The sequence below is a fragment of the Paramormyrops kingsleyae genome, chromosome 7 (assembly GCF_048594095.1).
Source record: "Paramormyrops kingsleyae isolate MSU_618 chromosome 7, PKINGS_0.4, whole genome shotgun sequence".
In the NCBI taxonomy this organism is placed as follows: domain Eukaryota; kingdom Metazoa; phylum Chordata; class Actinopteri; order Osteoglossiformes; family Mormyridae; genus Paramormyrops; species Paramormyrops kingsleyae.
In genome coordinates, this window is record NC_132803.1 from 29,621,953 (window position 1) to 29,633,065 (window position 11,113).

Here is an 11,113-nt window from a genome sequence, read left to right on the forward strand (position 1 = left end):
GATGCGTTTGTCCAAAGCAGCATACAAGTCAGCCAAACAGCACATTACAAACCTTGTGGCTGTTAAAGAATCGATTACAGGCATAAGTACAGGTAGGCTGAGATTGCAATGAATGCCCAGTTACAAGTGTAAGCAGTACTGGGGCAGGAGACACACAACTTTATACTATTAGTGCATTAATAATAATTAAATGATTATAGATTTAACCAGTTATATCCTTGTTCACATGCAGGGATTCCACCCAAACCTGAACCATTCAAACGCACTGGTCCAGTACAGAGCCTCTTGTTCCTCAAGCTGTTTCCTGCAATTATTTTCCACCCTTTTTCTCAATCATGACCGCACAGACAAACGTTTGCGGGACAAGCAGCATTAAAGACTTAACAAATGTAAAGAGGCACAGAGCTAAGATTTAGTTAAGTGAGAGAATAACAGCCTTGGAGCTGAGAAATATTTACATATTTTGAATAATTTATTACGCCTGGCTTTTTCCACACCAGACGCTATAGTATTCTGTTGAATTGACTGAGAAGGCAATTTTAATCCAAGAGTAAACATTTGTCTGTTGTGCATGAAGGGCTCTTTCAGCAAGCCTGATATTTTTAGGTGTCTTTGTGTCTACATGTCCACCGCACATCAAAGTATAAGGGATTTTTCATGCTAATGTCAATGGGTCAATAAATTATCTAGTGATATCAGAATAAATCTTTCAAAGATAAACAAAGGAACACAGATTCTCCTTAATGTAACACAGTTTTCTTTACCTCCCTGCCAACTAGAAGCCTCTGACATCCCTCCATACGGAGCCTTTGATTACAATTTAAAATAGGAAGCAGGACTCCAGGTTTTGGGGCTGCAATATCGCCGCAGTAAGATTCAGTCTTGAGGGGTGGGCGGGACCAGCTGGAGTTAACAAAACGCTCTTTGAGTGGGGAGCGACGCAGTCTTCAGTGGCCGCTTGACTTTGACATTAACTAAAACTATAGTAAAAACAGAAGATATCACACAGCTCCCAGGTTACCGGGCTGTAGGTTATAACAAACATGGTATTTTATTAGTGCTGTTCTGGGTCAGAGCAAGTCAATCCTTTGCTTGTGGGAGTTTTACTTACATAAAAATGAAAAACCCTCTCTACAATCTGATTGGTTATCTCACTAAGCCAATCATTTTTTGTTCTAGTGATATAGGCGACCTGTGGGTGGCAACTTGCCAGTCAATTTCACTTTGTCTTGGACGGGGGGCAGCAGCGGTGATGCTCGCCTCGGACGCCACATTGGATGGGCCCAGTACTACTCAGGGTAGAATCATTTTCATCATTGATTATTTAGTCCATGTTCATTGGTGATTCTCACTGTGTAGCACTTTGGTAAGGAAGAATAACAGCACTGGAGATTGGCTACAGTAACAAATACCGGAATAATCCCTGCACTGGGCGCAGTTGTCATCACTGTTTCATCAAAGAACTGCTGAACAGGCCTGGCTGCAGAGAGCCGATTTAAATCCATTGCTGAATGACAGCAAAAGGCTGAGGAGGCTCCATTTCTGCAGATCACTCAGCTGCTCTCTGGGCATATGTAAAGGGTTAAGTCAGGCAATTGATTTAGTTGCAAGGATGGAAATTGAGTAATGTCATAAAAAAGCTAGAAAGAACAGCTCAAGAGTGCCATTGTGGACAAGCCTTCCAATATGTGGTGACTCGCCATTGCAGACCTGTCCTGGTAGAGCAGCCTAGGGGGATGCAAACAGCTATCAAAACCGAATGAAACCCAATGGGCAGGCATGCATGTCTGCGACCTTCAGACACTTCCTGTTCATCAGCCCCCCCCCCCCCCCCCCCCATAGTCTGGGATGCAAATCTAGCTTGGTTTTACAGACCCCCATATGGCGCAAACAAACACCACCTGTATGTGAAGAAGGGTGGGTAAGACTTTACCTTAACTGCAACTTCATAACGCGTCACATTGTCACTTTAATGTTTGAGTTTTGGTGGAAGTCAATACTACAGTAAGTAACCCCAAATACTCACATTTTGCTAGACTTATATGGAGTGTGTGTATGAATAGGAATGCCGAACATGTCGAATATCATCAAAAAATGGTGAAGACAAGGCTGCAAACACGGAGAATGTGCTAAACTGGGTATTAACTTTACAATTGGACAACTAAAAAGTGCACTCAAGATGCTAAACTCCCAGTACAGCTTCAACAAAGCAGTTGCATAGCACAGAGAACTGCAAATACCATTATTACATTACAAGAACCCTCTGTTCATATGCGAAACAGGTACAACCCAAGCAGAGGCCAAAAAGCAAATCACTGCATTCTTCCCGGAAAGAGGAGCAGCTTGCCGAGTCTAGAGCTCCAGATGACATGGGATCAAATCTCCGCTATTGCCCTGTGCATCTGTGTCACAGCGGAGACTAGATGTTTGTTGCGATTTCACATTCTGCCTCGTAGGGATGAGGGTTCTCAAGAGCTCATGACTATTTGACAAACAATGGAGGAAAGTTCAGCATACATATTAAAATGTGCAAAGTGCAACCATCTGGATGTGGAATGGGGTACCAAACACAATGACAATGGGTCACGTAATTGTGAATCGTGGTTCTTGTTGCTACGGTAGCTTGAAGGCTTCTGGAAATGAATTCTGCCAACAAATCTTGTTCCAGACCCTCATAGCTTTTTCATTAAAAATTGGCATAATCAGACTATTATTCTCGGCCTCATTACTGGGTACTTTTCTAGTATTTGCCATGTGAGGATTGGTAAAGAATCAGATTTCCCAAGACAACCATACTAAGCATTGGCACCTTGTATTGAAATCATATTCAGTCTCTGGTAGCTGTCTTGCCTCCCATGGTGATCGGTTCAGTCATGTTTGCTCAATCTGAGACATTCATACATGCCTAGACTGTGATATCAATGACATGCCATTCTGCTGAGAGCAAATTTTCTAGGATTTATTTTGGATCTAAATATTTATGCCAAAAGAGGGTCATCGGCTGTGATTCATCTTAAGACGTCCCGGCACAAACCGAACAAGCGGTTGCTCTCCTGTCACCGTCAAGTCAACAATCAATCTATCATTTCTTTCAGATTAATTTTTTGCATGCCATTTATTAAAATATTGAATCATTATTGAAATAATAAATGAGAAAATCGTAAACAGGTCGCATAACTGAAAATAGAACTTTTATAATTCGTTGGGTCAACATTTCTGAAAAACTGTGATGTTAATGGCTACTACATTTTTTTCCAGAGAGACAAGACATGACAAACAGTGTAAATATTTAATTGTAGTTGTTGATGGGCAATTATTTTTTCCTTCCAGTGTTTTGAAACCTTGACTAACACAACTCAGTTTAACACTGGAACAAAAAGAAATCGACAGGGCTGGTTGCTATGGTTTTAATTAAGTAATACACTAAGAAGTTACTAAGTATTATTATTAATGTACCCTGTGGTTCTTCATGAGGAACATCTCATGTACAGAAAGGAAGCTTTTGTAACATGGGACAGTAAAAACTTTCCCTGCTCTACAGGCGTGACCATCTTCATATGCATATGCTGTCCTTCAACGACCGGTTTGCAAAAGCATCACTAACACTGTACAATAAGTGTTTTGTTTTATTCAATGTGCCCATATCATGGGAACCCAGGCATCCAGCATCTCACCTAGAAAAATCCCTGAGATAAAAGCCTGTGGGGTCTCCACTGTTGACACAGCACCATGTTCTCTGTCCAGATCGAAATCCAAGAAGGCTCAACACCATGGAAACCGTTATACGTGAGAAGTGTCACTTCAGACGTTTCTTGTGTGTGGTTCCCCTATGGTGGAATGAGCTGCCAAACCACATCTGGTCATCAGATTCTCCCTCCATCTTCAAGAAACACCACAGATGGGTCTTATGTTCCCTGAATGTTCTTAATGTTGCACTTCTGGTCATTGAATAGTCTTGTTAAGTTCTTGCTAAGTTTAGAAGATGTTTTATAGCTCCTGCGCCCATATTGCTTATACTTATATCTGGGCATTTCATCGGAAACTAGGCTTAGCCACACTCCTGCCTAGTTGATTGTTCGACAATATATATGTTTGTGATGTGCTGTTTGCCTGACTTGTATGTCGCTTTGGAGAAGAGCTTCTCCTAATTACAAGTACATGTAAAGTAAATGTAAAGTAATGGGTTGCAAACAAAACAACGTTATTACTGTCCTAGATAAACTGTATGGGCATTTGGGCACAGGGGTACAGTACCACATCCTCGGGGGGCACTAAGGAGATCACCCCCCCACCCCAAGCCAGCCCACCGGTCCCATTCACATCTCTTTTCAAGAAAATGTGATTTAATACCAAACGCATTTAATATGTCTGTATATTGTCCTTTGAACATGCTACTTACTGCAAAGTCTGTTTGAAGTTTTCCTTTTGTTTGATACATTTCTGATTTATCGTGAGCCACCAATCAGCTCGATTTCTTTCTGGCAGGATGTCATCTGTTGCCCAGGGGCACTTAATACTTTTAATCCAGCCCTGGGCACAACCTTATCAAAAGTGAAGCAGCATAGGTTATAGCAATTGGATCTGCCCTCACCACCAGCTGGACCATCCTTGGATCACCTGGGAACCAGTCACAAGGACTGCGACTAATTACCGTACGGAATGCTTACCATTTAATTTTCCAAAACACCCGAGCACAGTGGAAATTTGAGTGGCACGTTTCGCTTTGAAACATTTCAGATACGGATGCTTCAGATGTTGCAAATGCAGCAGGAAAAACAGAAAACTAAACGAAAACTGAGTCACGATCAAAGCACAGAAAACTGGAACGAAACATGATAAAAATCTAAATTACAGTCCAGGCAATGGGGCGTCTCTGAAACCCTGGGCTCTGGGGGTGAGCATAGGCCCGCGCTGCTAACCAAATGCATCATGCCTTCACAGGGACCCACCAGAGCAACAAGACTGGTGTCAAACTGCAGTCCTGGGGGGCCGCAGTCTTCCACAGTGTTTGGTCCCCCTCATTTAATTAACACACCTGATTCAACTTCTTGTGCTAATTACCACACAGCTCCTGAGCTGAATCATTTGTGGTGGAACAGGGAAAGAACTAAGCTACACAGGGCTCCGGCCCCCAAGGACTGGAGTTTGACAGCAGCATGGGGTCAGTATAGCCCCCAGATAGCGAGAGTGTTTGCTCCATGAGCTGGGAAGAAGCCGACATTCAGGGAGATCGACCGTTTGGCAGATCCTGTGCCTCTCCGGGAGCGAAAGATTAGCAGGGGCCCAATATGGAGAAAATAAAGTAACCAGGCGATTAAAGGCAGATTAAAGCTGTTTATTCTCCTTTTACCACAAATTATACTCCAAAGGGAAACAGGTGGTCCATGTTAGGCCGGGACCAGTTTGTTTGAACCCTAGGGGGCTTGGGCATCCTTATCAAGCTGAGCAGTGTTAGCTCACTATGCCTGCATGTAGGGGATCGTGGTCTCAGGACCCTACAAAGAATGAGACTGAAATTCCAAGTATGGAAAGATCTTATTGTTATTCAGTGTTGAGGACAACTGAAAGAACATTGAAAAAACTTGAATTTTAAGTCAGTTTTTCACGGATGAAATCAATCAATTGCATAATGTATTTTGGCTGATGAGAAGTAAGAGGGATATGTTGCATTTTACAGTGTGTTTTAGGCTCTTATTGAAGTTACAAGTATTAGACTCCATAGGTGGTTTAAACCACTAACTAAACAAAACATCCTAACCATAACTAAGTGGGTGTCTCCTGATAATTAAGGAAACTATTTATAACTTGGATAGCCCACTTCAGGCTGACTTGCTAAACCAGGGTGCCCTCAAAGGTATCTTCACAGCAGCCCAATGGCGATTAAACACTCCTAGGATTTTATGTTCCTGTCACCTTGGAAACGAATGTGTAGGAAATTAGATTTTGAAGTTACGGGAACACGGCTGGGGATACAGTCATATAAACACACTAAGTCACCTTAGACGTGGAATAGACGGCCGATTTTGGTTTTATTTGGATAATGTGAGAGTGGAATGTGACTCAGACAACCAACCTCCCACGCCCCAGTTTATCCCAGGGACCCGACATCCCACGCCCCAGTTTAGCCCAGGGACCCGACATCCCACACTCCAGTTTATCCCAGGGACCCGACCTCCCACGCCCCAGTTTATCCCAGGGACCCGACCTCCCACGCCCCAGTTTATCCCAGGGACCCGACCTCCCACGCCCCAGTTTATCCCAGGGACCCAACCTCCCACACTCCAGTTTATCCCAGGGACCCGACATCCCACACCCCAGTTTAGCCCAGGGACCCGACATCCCACACTCCAGTTTATCCCAGGGACCCGACCTCCCACGCCCCAGTTTATCCCAGGGACCCGACCTCCCACGCCCCAGTTTATCCCAGGGACCCGACCTCCCACACCCCAGTTTATCCCAGGGACCCGACCTCCCACACTCCAGTTTATCCCAGGGACCCGACCTCCCACGTCCCAGTTTATCCCAGGGACCCGACCTCCCACGCCCCAGTTTAGCCCAGGGACCCGACCTCCCACGCCCCAGTTTATCCCAGGGACCCGACCTCCCACGCCCCAGTTTAGCCCAGGGACCCGACCTCCCACGCCCCAGTTTATCCCAGGGACCCGACCTCCCACACCCCAGTTTATCCCAGGGACCCGACCTCCCACACTCCAGTTTATCCCAGGGACCCGACCTCCCACGCCCCAGTTTATCCCAGGGACCCGACCTCCCACGCCCCAGTTTAGCCCAGGGACCCGACCTCCCACACTCCAGTTTATCCCAGGGACCCGACATCCCACGCCCCAGTTTAGCCCAGGGACCCGACATCCCACGCCCCAGTTTATCCCAGGGACCCGACCTCCCACACCCCAGTTTATCCCAGGGGCCCGACCTCCCACACTCCAGTTTATCCCAGGGACCCGACCTCCCACGCCCCAGTTTATCCCAGGGACCCGACCTCCCACACTCCAGTTTATCCCAGGGACCCAACCTCCCACGCCCCAGTTTATCCCAGGGACCCAACCTCCCACGCCCCAGTTTATCCCAGGGACTCTCACAGGTACCAGCTGCCTCATGACTGATAACCACCTTCATTTTCAGTTCCATCCACGTTGGCTCCTCAGACCACTTAATTAAGTTAATCGGGTGACTTCATCCCTGCCTGAGATCCAGTTAACTTTCTGTACTGAGAGCTGGGGGTGACTCTGAACCATAGAGGTAAAAGACTTTTCGGACATTTGTTTTTTTTTTTTTTTTTTTGAAAACTCGAAATCATGGTTGTAAGGCATGTTTGACAGGAAGAACAGAAGCTCAATTGAAACATGGCTGGGTGGGTTGGTTCCTTGCAGCCTGCACAGGACACCAGTATGTCCCTCTTAGGCGAAGATCAGCTTAGTGTTACTGATTAAGCACAAAGAAACCCACACAGTCTCCACTCACACAGAGTTGGGCCTGGATATCGACCCTAGCAGTTTGAGGCACCAATATCAGAGTCGTATACAGGGGCGAGGCCACAGGGGCCCTGGCCCCAGCTGGAAGCTGATTGGCCCCCAGAGTGTCCCCTCTCCTGTCACTCACTGATTCAAAACAGCAAGCAACTGGTAAAATATGGTAACTGTAAACCCTGAGAAAGGCATATTTAAAAAACAGACCATGTCAAGCTCCATTTTCATTACGCTTGGTCTAAGAAAGGAGACATTTCGACATTTCATTATTTTATGGGACAGTTCCTCTTCAGCACTGGTCAAGCAAGACTCGCACTGAGTGTCCAGAAACATCACTTCAGGGATCGTACGTCCAGACACTCCCCCTTTCTTACATAACCTTAAATGAACTTCCAGTGAAATTCCAGTGAATCGTTATGTGTTTGACGGCATATTTTCACTGTGGTGATTTCTCACTCCGTACTGACACTCGTCTCTCAGCGCCGTATTTCATGAAGTAACTCACAACATTCAAAGCGAAAGGCTTTCATTTGCTGCCGTACACTTACGGCGATCTGTTTAGTCCCACGCCAGTCGGAAGGTACACATAATCTTTCATTCAGACTCAGAGAAACACTTCTTTAACTTTAATAAGAATATTTGATGTTGGGTACTGATTGTATCACTACTTGCCAAGCTCTACTTTTGGGTAGGAACGAAGTGTATCCCTGTTGGAAGAAACAGAAGCTCCCTCGTACCCTCACCCCCCACCCCCACCAGATGCCAAATGGATGAATGTACCATGGAAAAAATCTGGACTTTGTGAGGCAAACATTTAACAAACTAGAGGCACAAAGCCCCTCTGATCAAAACAACTAAAACGATCTGCGTTACTATAGTGACGATGCCTGCTGCCCCAGATATCCAGAGTTGTCGACAGGCTAAAAGGCTAGCTAAAATGATGGCAGTTATTGCTTAATTAATTATTAATTGTTTTGGACTTCAAAGCAAACAGCTGAAATAAATGGATAGAGTGGAAGATAGTGTTCTATGCATTCTAACCGGGGCACTAAGCGCCCAGACGCGAACTCACCTAGCAAGGTCATCGCAGGGCCCGACCTTAATGGAAACATTTCAATTTTGTACGTGGCCTGAACACACTGCAGGATTCCAGTCGCTATGGCGACAAAGCAGTGCAGAATGTCAGATTGGAGTTGAGCCGTGACATTGTGAATTCTGAAGAACAGCAGCTCATTCGCTTGTACACATGTATGTAACATCTACGTTTCTGAATTCACAGTGTCAGACAGTGGTACAGGTGTTGTAAAGCTAGAGAACTCGAAAGTAACATTTCAATTTCTTTTGTTCTCTGAAAATAATAATAAAAAACACAAAAACATTCATTCCCATAGACATGAGGAAAGCCTAATCCTCTCAGAAGTCACATGTTCCTCATTTTTACATCTGTTTGCTGCATGTCTCTTTTTGTTTACCCTTAAAAAATATATAACGCACCAAATGCCTTATGTACAGGAAAATAAAGTTATTTAAACTCATTGTTTCACCTGCCACTATTTAATTGAGTTAAAGTGAACCGCCAGAGTTTTGATCTCATGCACGCAGCCTGTCTATTTTCAGTTCATGCACACATCTGCTGTGCTTTGGGCTGCAACTTTTAATCTAAAGAAATAAGGGATACCCTACCTGCCTGGCTCTCTGACGATAACACTAGGGGGAGGGCAGCAATCACGTGGTCTGGATTAAATTATATTTCAGTCGGGATTCGAAAATACAGGACAAGTCATGTTCTGTATTGGTTCAAGACAGGACAATAGCGACTGGCTTTCGCTCTGGATTGAGGGAGATGCAAAGCGGGACGTGCAGGAAACTGTGGGGAGACAGAGTACGTCCTGCCGCTTGCGATCAAATTCCCGCTGTGCCGTTTTCAATGTACAGCGAACAGCAGCTGCAAGGCACGAGTTAGAGAAAAACTTGTCAAGAAGAATTCCGTCTTATAGTAAATTTTAGTTTTCACGCATCGTTACTCTGCACGACAAAAAGAAACAGCAAACAAATATTAAGTTAAAAGCATTATCTAATACAGTACATGTCCTGACGTTTCTTCATTTTGTATTTATGTAAGCTGTACTGGGAGAAGGTTCCTTGTAGGTGAATTTGACCTTCAGCTGTATGCTTTAATAGCCAGGGTGATGACAGGTCTTCTCACAGGGCGGGGGGGGGGGGGGGGTTCCTGGGTCTTTCCCTGGGTTGTCTCACGCTCAGTGCTGCCCAAACGTGATGAGAAACATGGGTCCAGATCGAAAAGCTTTGGAAACATTCTCCAGAACAAAACTAGGGTAATTCCCAACACTAACGCCATGGCAACCCATAAAAAAATCCAGCAAAAATATTAGGGGAACATGAAGCCATATCAGTCCAGATGCTTCTACACATTCCACAGCTGTTGGCTTCAAAGTTTTCCCAATGTCCTGTCAAACCAGCTAATTCATCCGAATCGCGTCACCAGTTCCCGTCTTGCTCACTCACTACTGTACACCATCAGTCCCCACTAGGGAATCGGTCAGCCTCACGATACCCCAACGCCGGCATAAAGAGTTTTCACAAATTAATAAAGCTTGCTTTGCACAGCAATCACCCGGAAAGATAACATCTCACAGTGTTGGGCATTTCAGGTCCAGAAGCTACAGACCACCAATATCCTTCTACTAACCAGTTCTACTAAGTAATCTGTGACTCTTTATGCTTAGCTGGTTGGTAGAAACAAAATCCTGGCCTGGATTCATAGCTACTGGATCTGAAATGCCCAACATTGACGTTTCAGCACCTTGCAGAGATCAATATTGCCTGGAATTAAAGCTTCATTTTTCTGCATTTGATTTGTCAGTCTTATTACTTCCTGTTTATCAAGACTATCAGTTCTAAGATTTTATATAGCTCAGTCATAGGTCACTTATTTATCTGATTTTGCAGACAGATAAATAAATACTGTAATATGACTTTTATAAATCTTCTCTGCTTTTAGGACCTAATTAAATGCATAAAGCTTGAGAATATGATTGGCCTTCCTACAATGTTATTACATGATCACATATAAGTAGAATAACACCCTCACTCATGAGCATGTTGTGACAACTATTGCATACTATAAGGACTGGAGAAGGACAAAAGGACTGGAATAATGCAAAGCTTCAGTCTGATCAAAGTTATCGATGAAACCGACGCACATGGTAACAATTCAATTTCGACCAATAATCAAACAAACAGAAACGACAAAGACTCAGAGTGCGTACTGTACCTTGTACATTGAGGAGCTGAGCCAAAGCTGCATCTTCCTCTTAGCCGGGAGGTTGCCGTCCTCACTGGGGGTGGGGGGAGGACATTAGGAGCAGAAGTGTGTTTTGTCTGGGTATCAAAGTCTGCTGGGGGGGGGGGGTGTCTTTCGAATGGGCTTGACACAGAGCAGGATATAACTAGGCCAGTCTCGCAAGCGAGAGTGGAGATCACTATCCTGCTCACTATCTCTAGTGACAGGATTGCACGCTCAACTGTTCACTGTCTAAAAAACAACTTTTTTGGGGGGGGCGGGGGGGGGTTAGGTGCTAGCTCGTCATCACCCTCATGTACCCAGG

The 11,113-nt window shown here is 44.8% G+C and overlaps 1 protein-coding gene across 1 annotated transcript in view; it reads right to left on the minus strand.

Annotated features, from left to right (window-relative positions):
* Nucleotides 1-10,837, minus strand: part of LOC111835357 (tenascin-like) — an 86,564-nt gene extending 75,727 nt beyond the window's left edge. The window contains exon 1 of the mRNA XM_023795567.2: nt 10,780-10,837. The gene's annotated coding sequence lies outside the window, so the exon portion shown is untranslated. The remainder of the gene's footprint in view (nt 1-10,779) is intronic.
* Nucleotides 10,838-11,113: the final 276 nt, after the last annotated feature.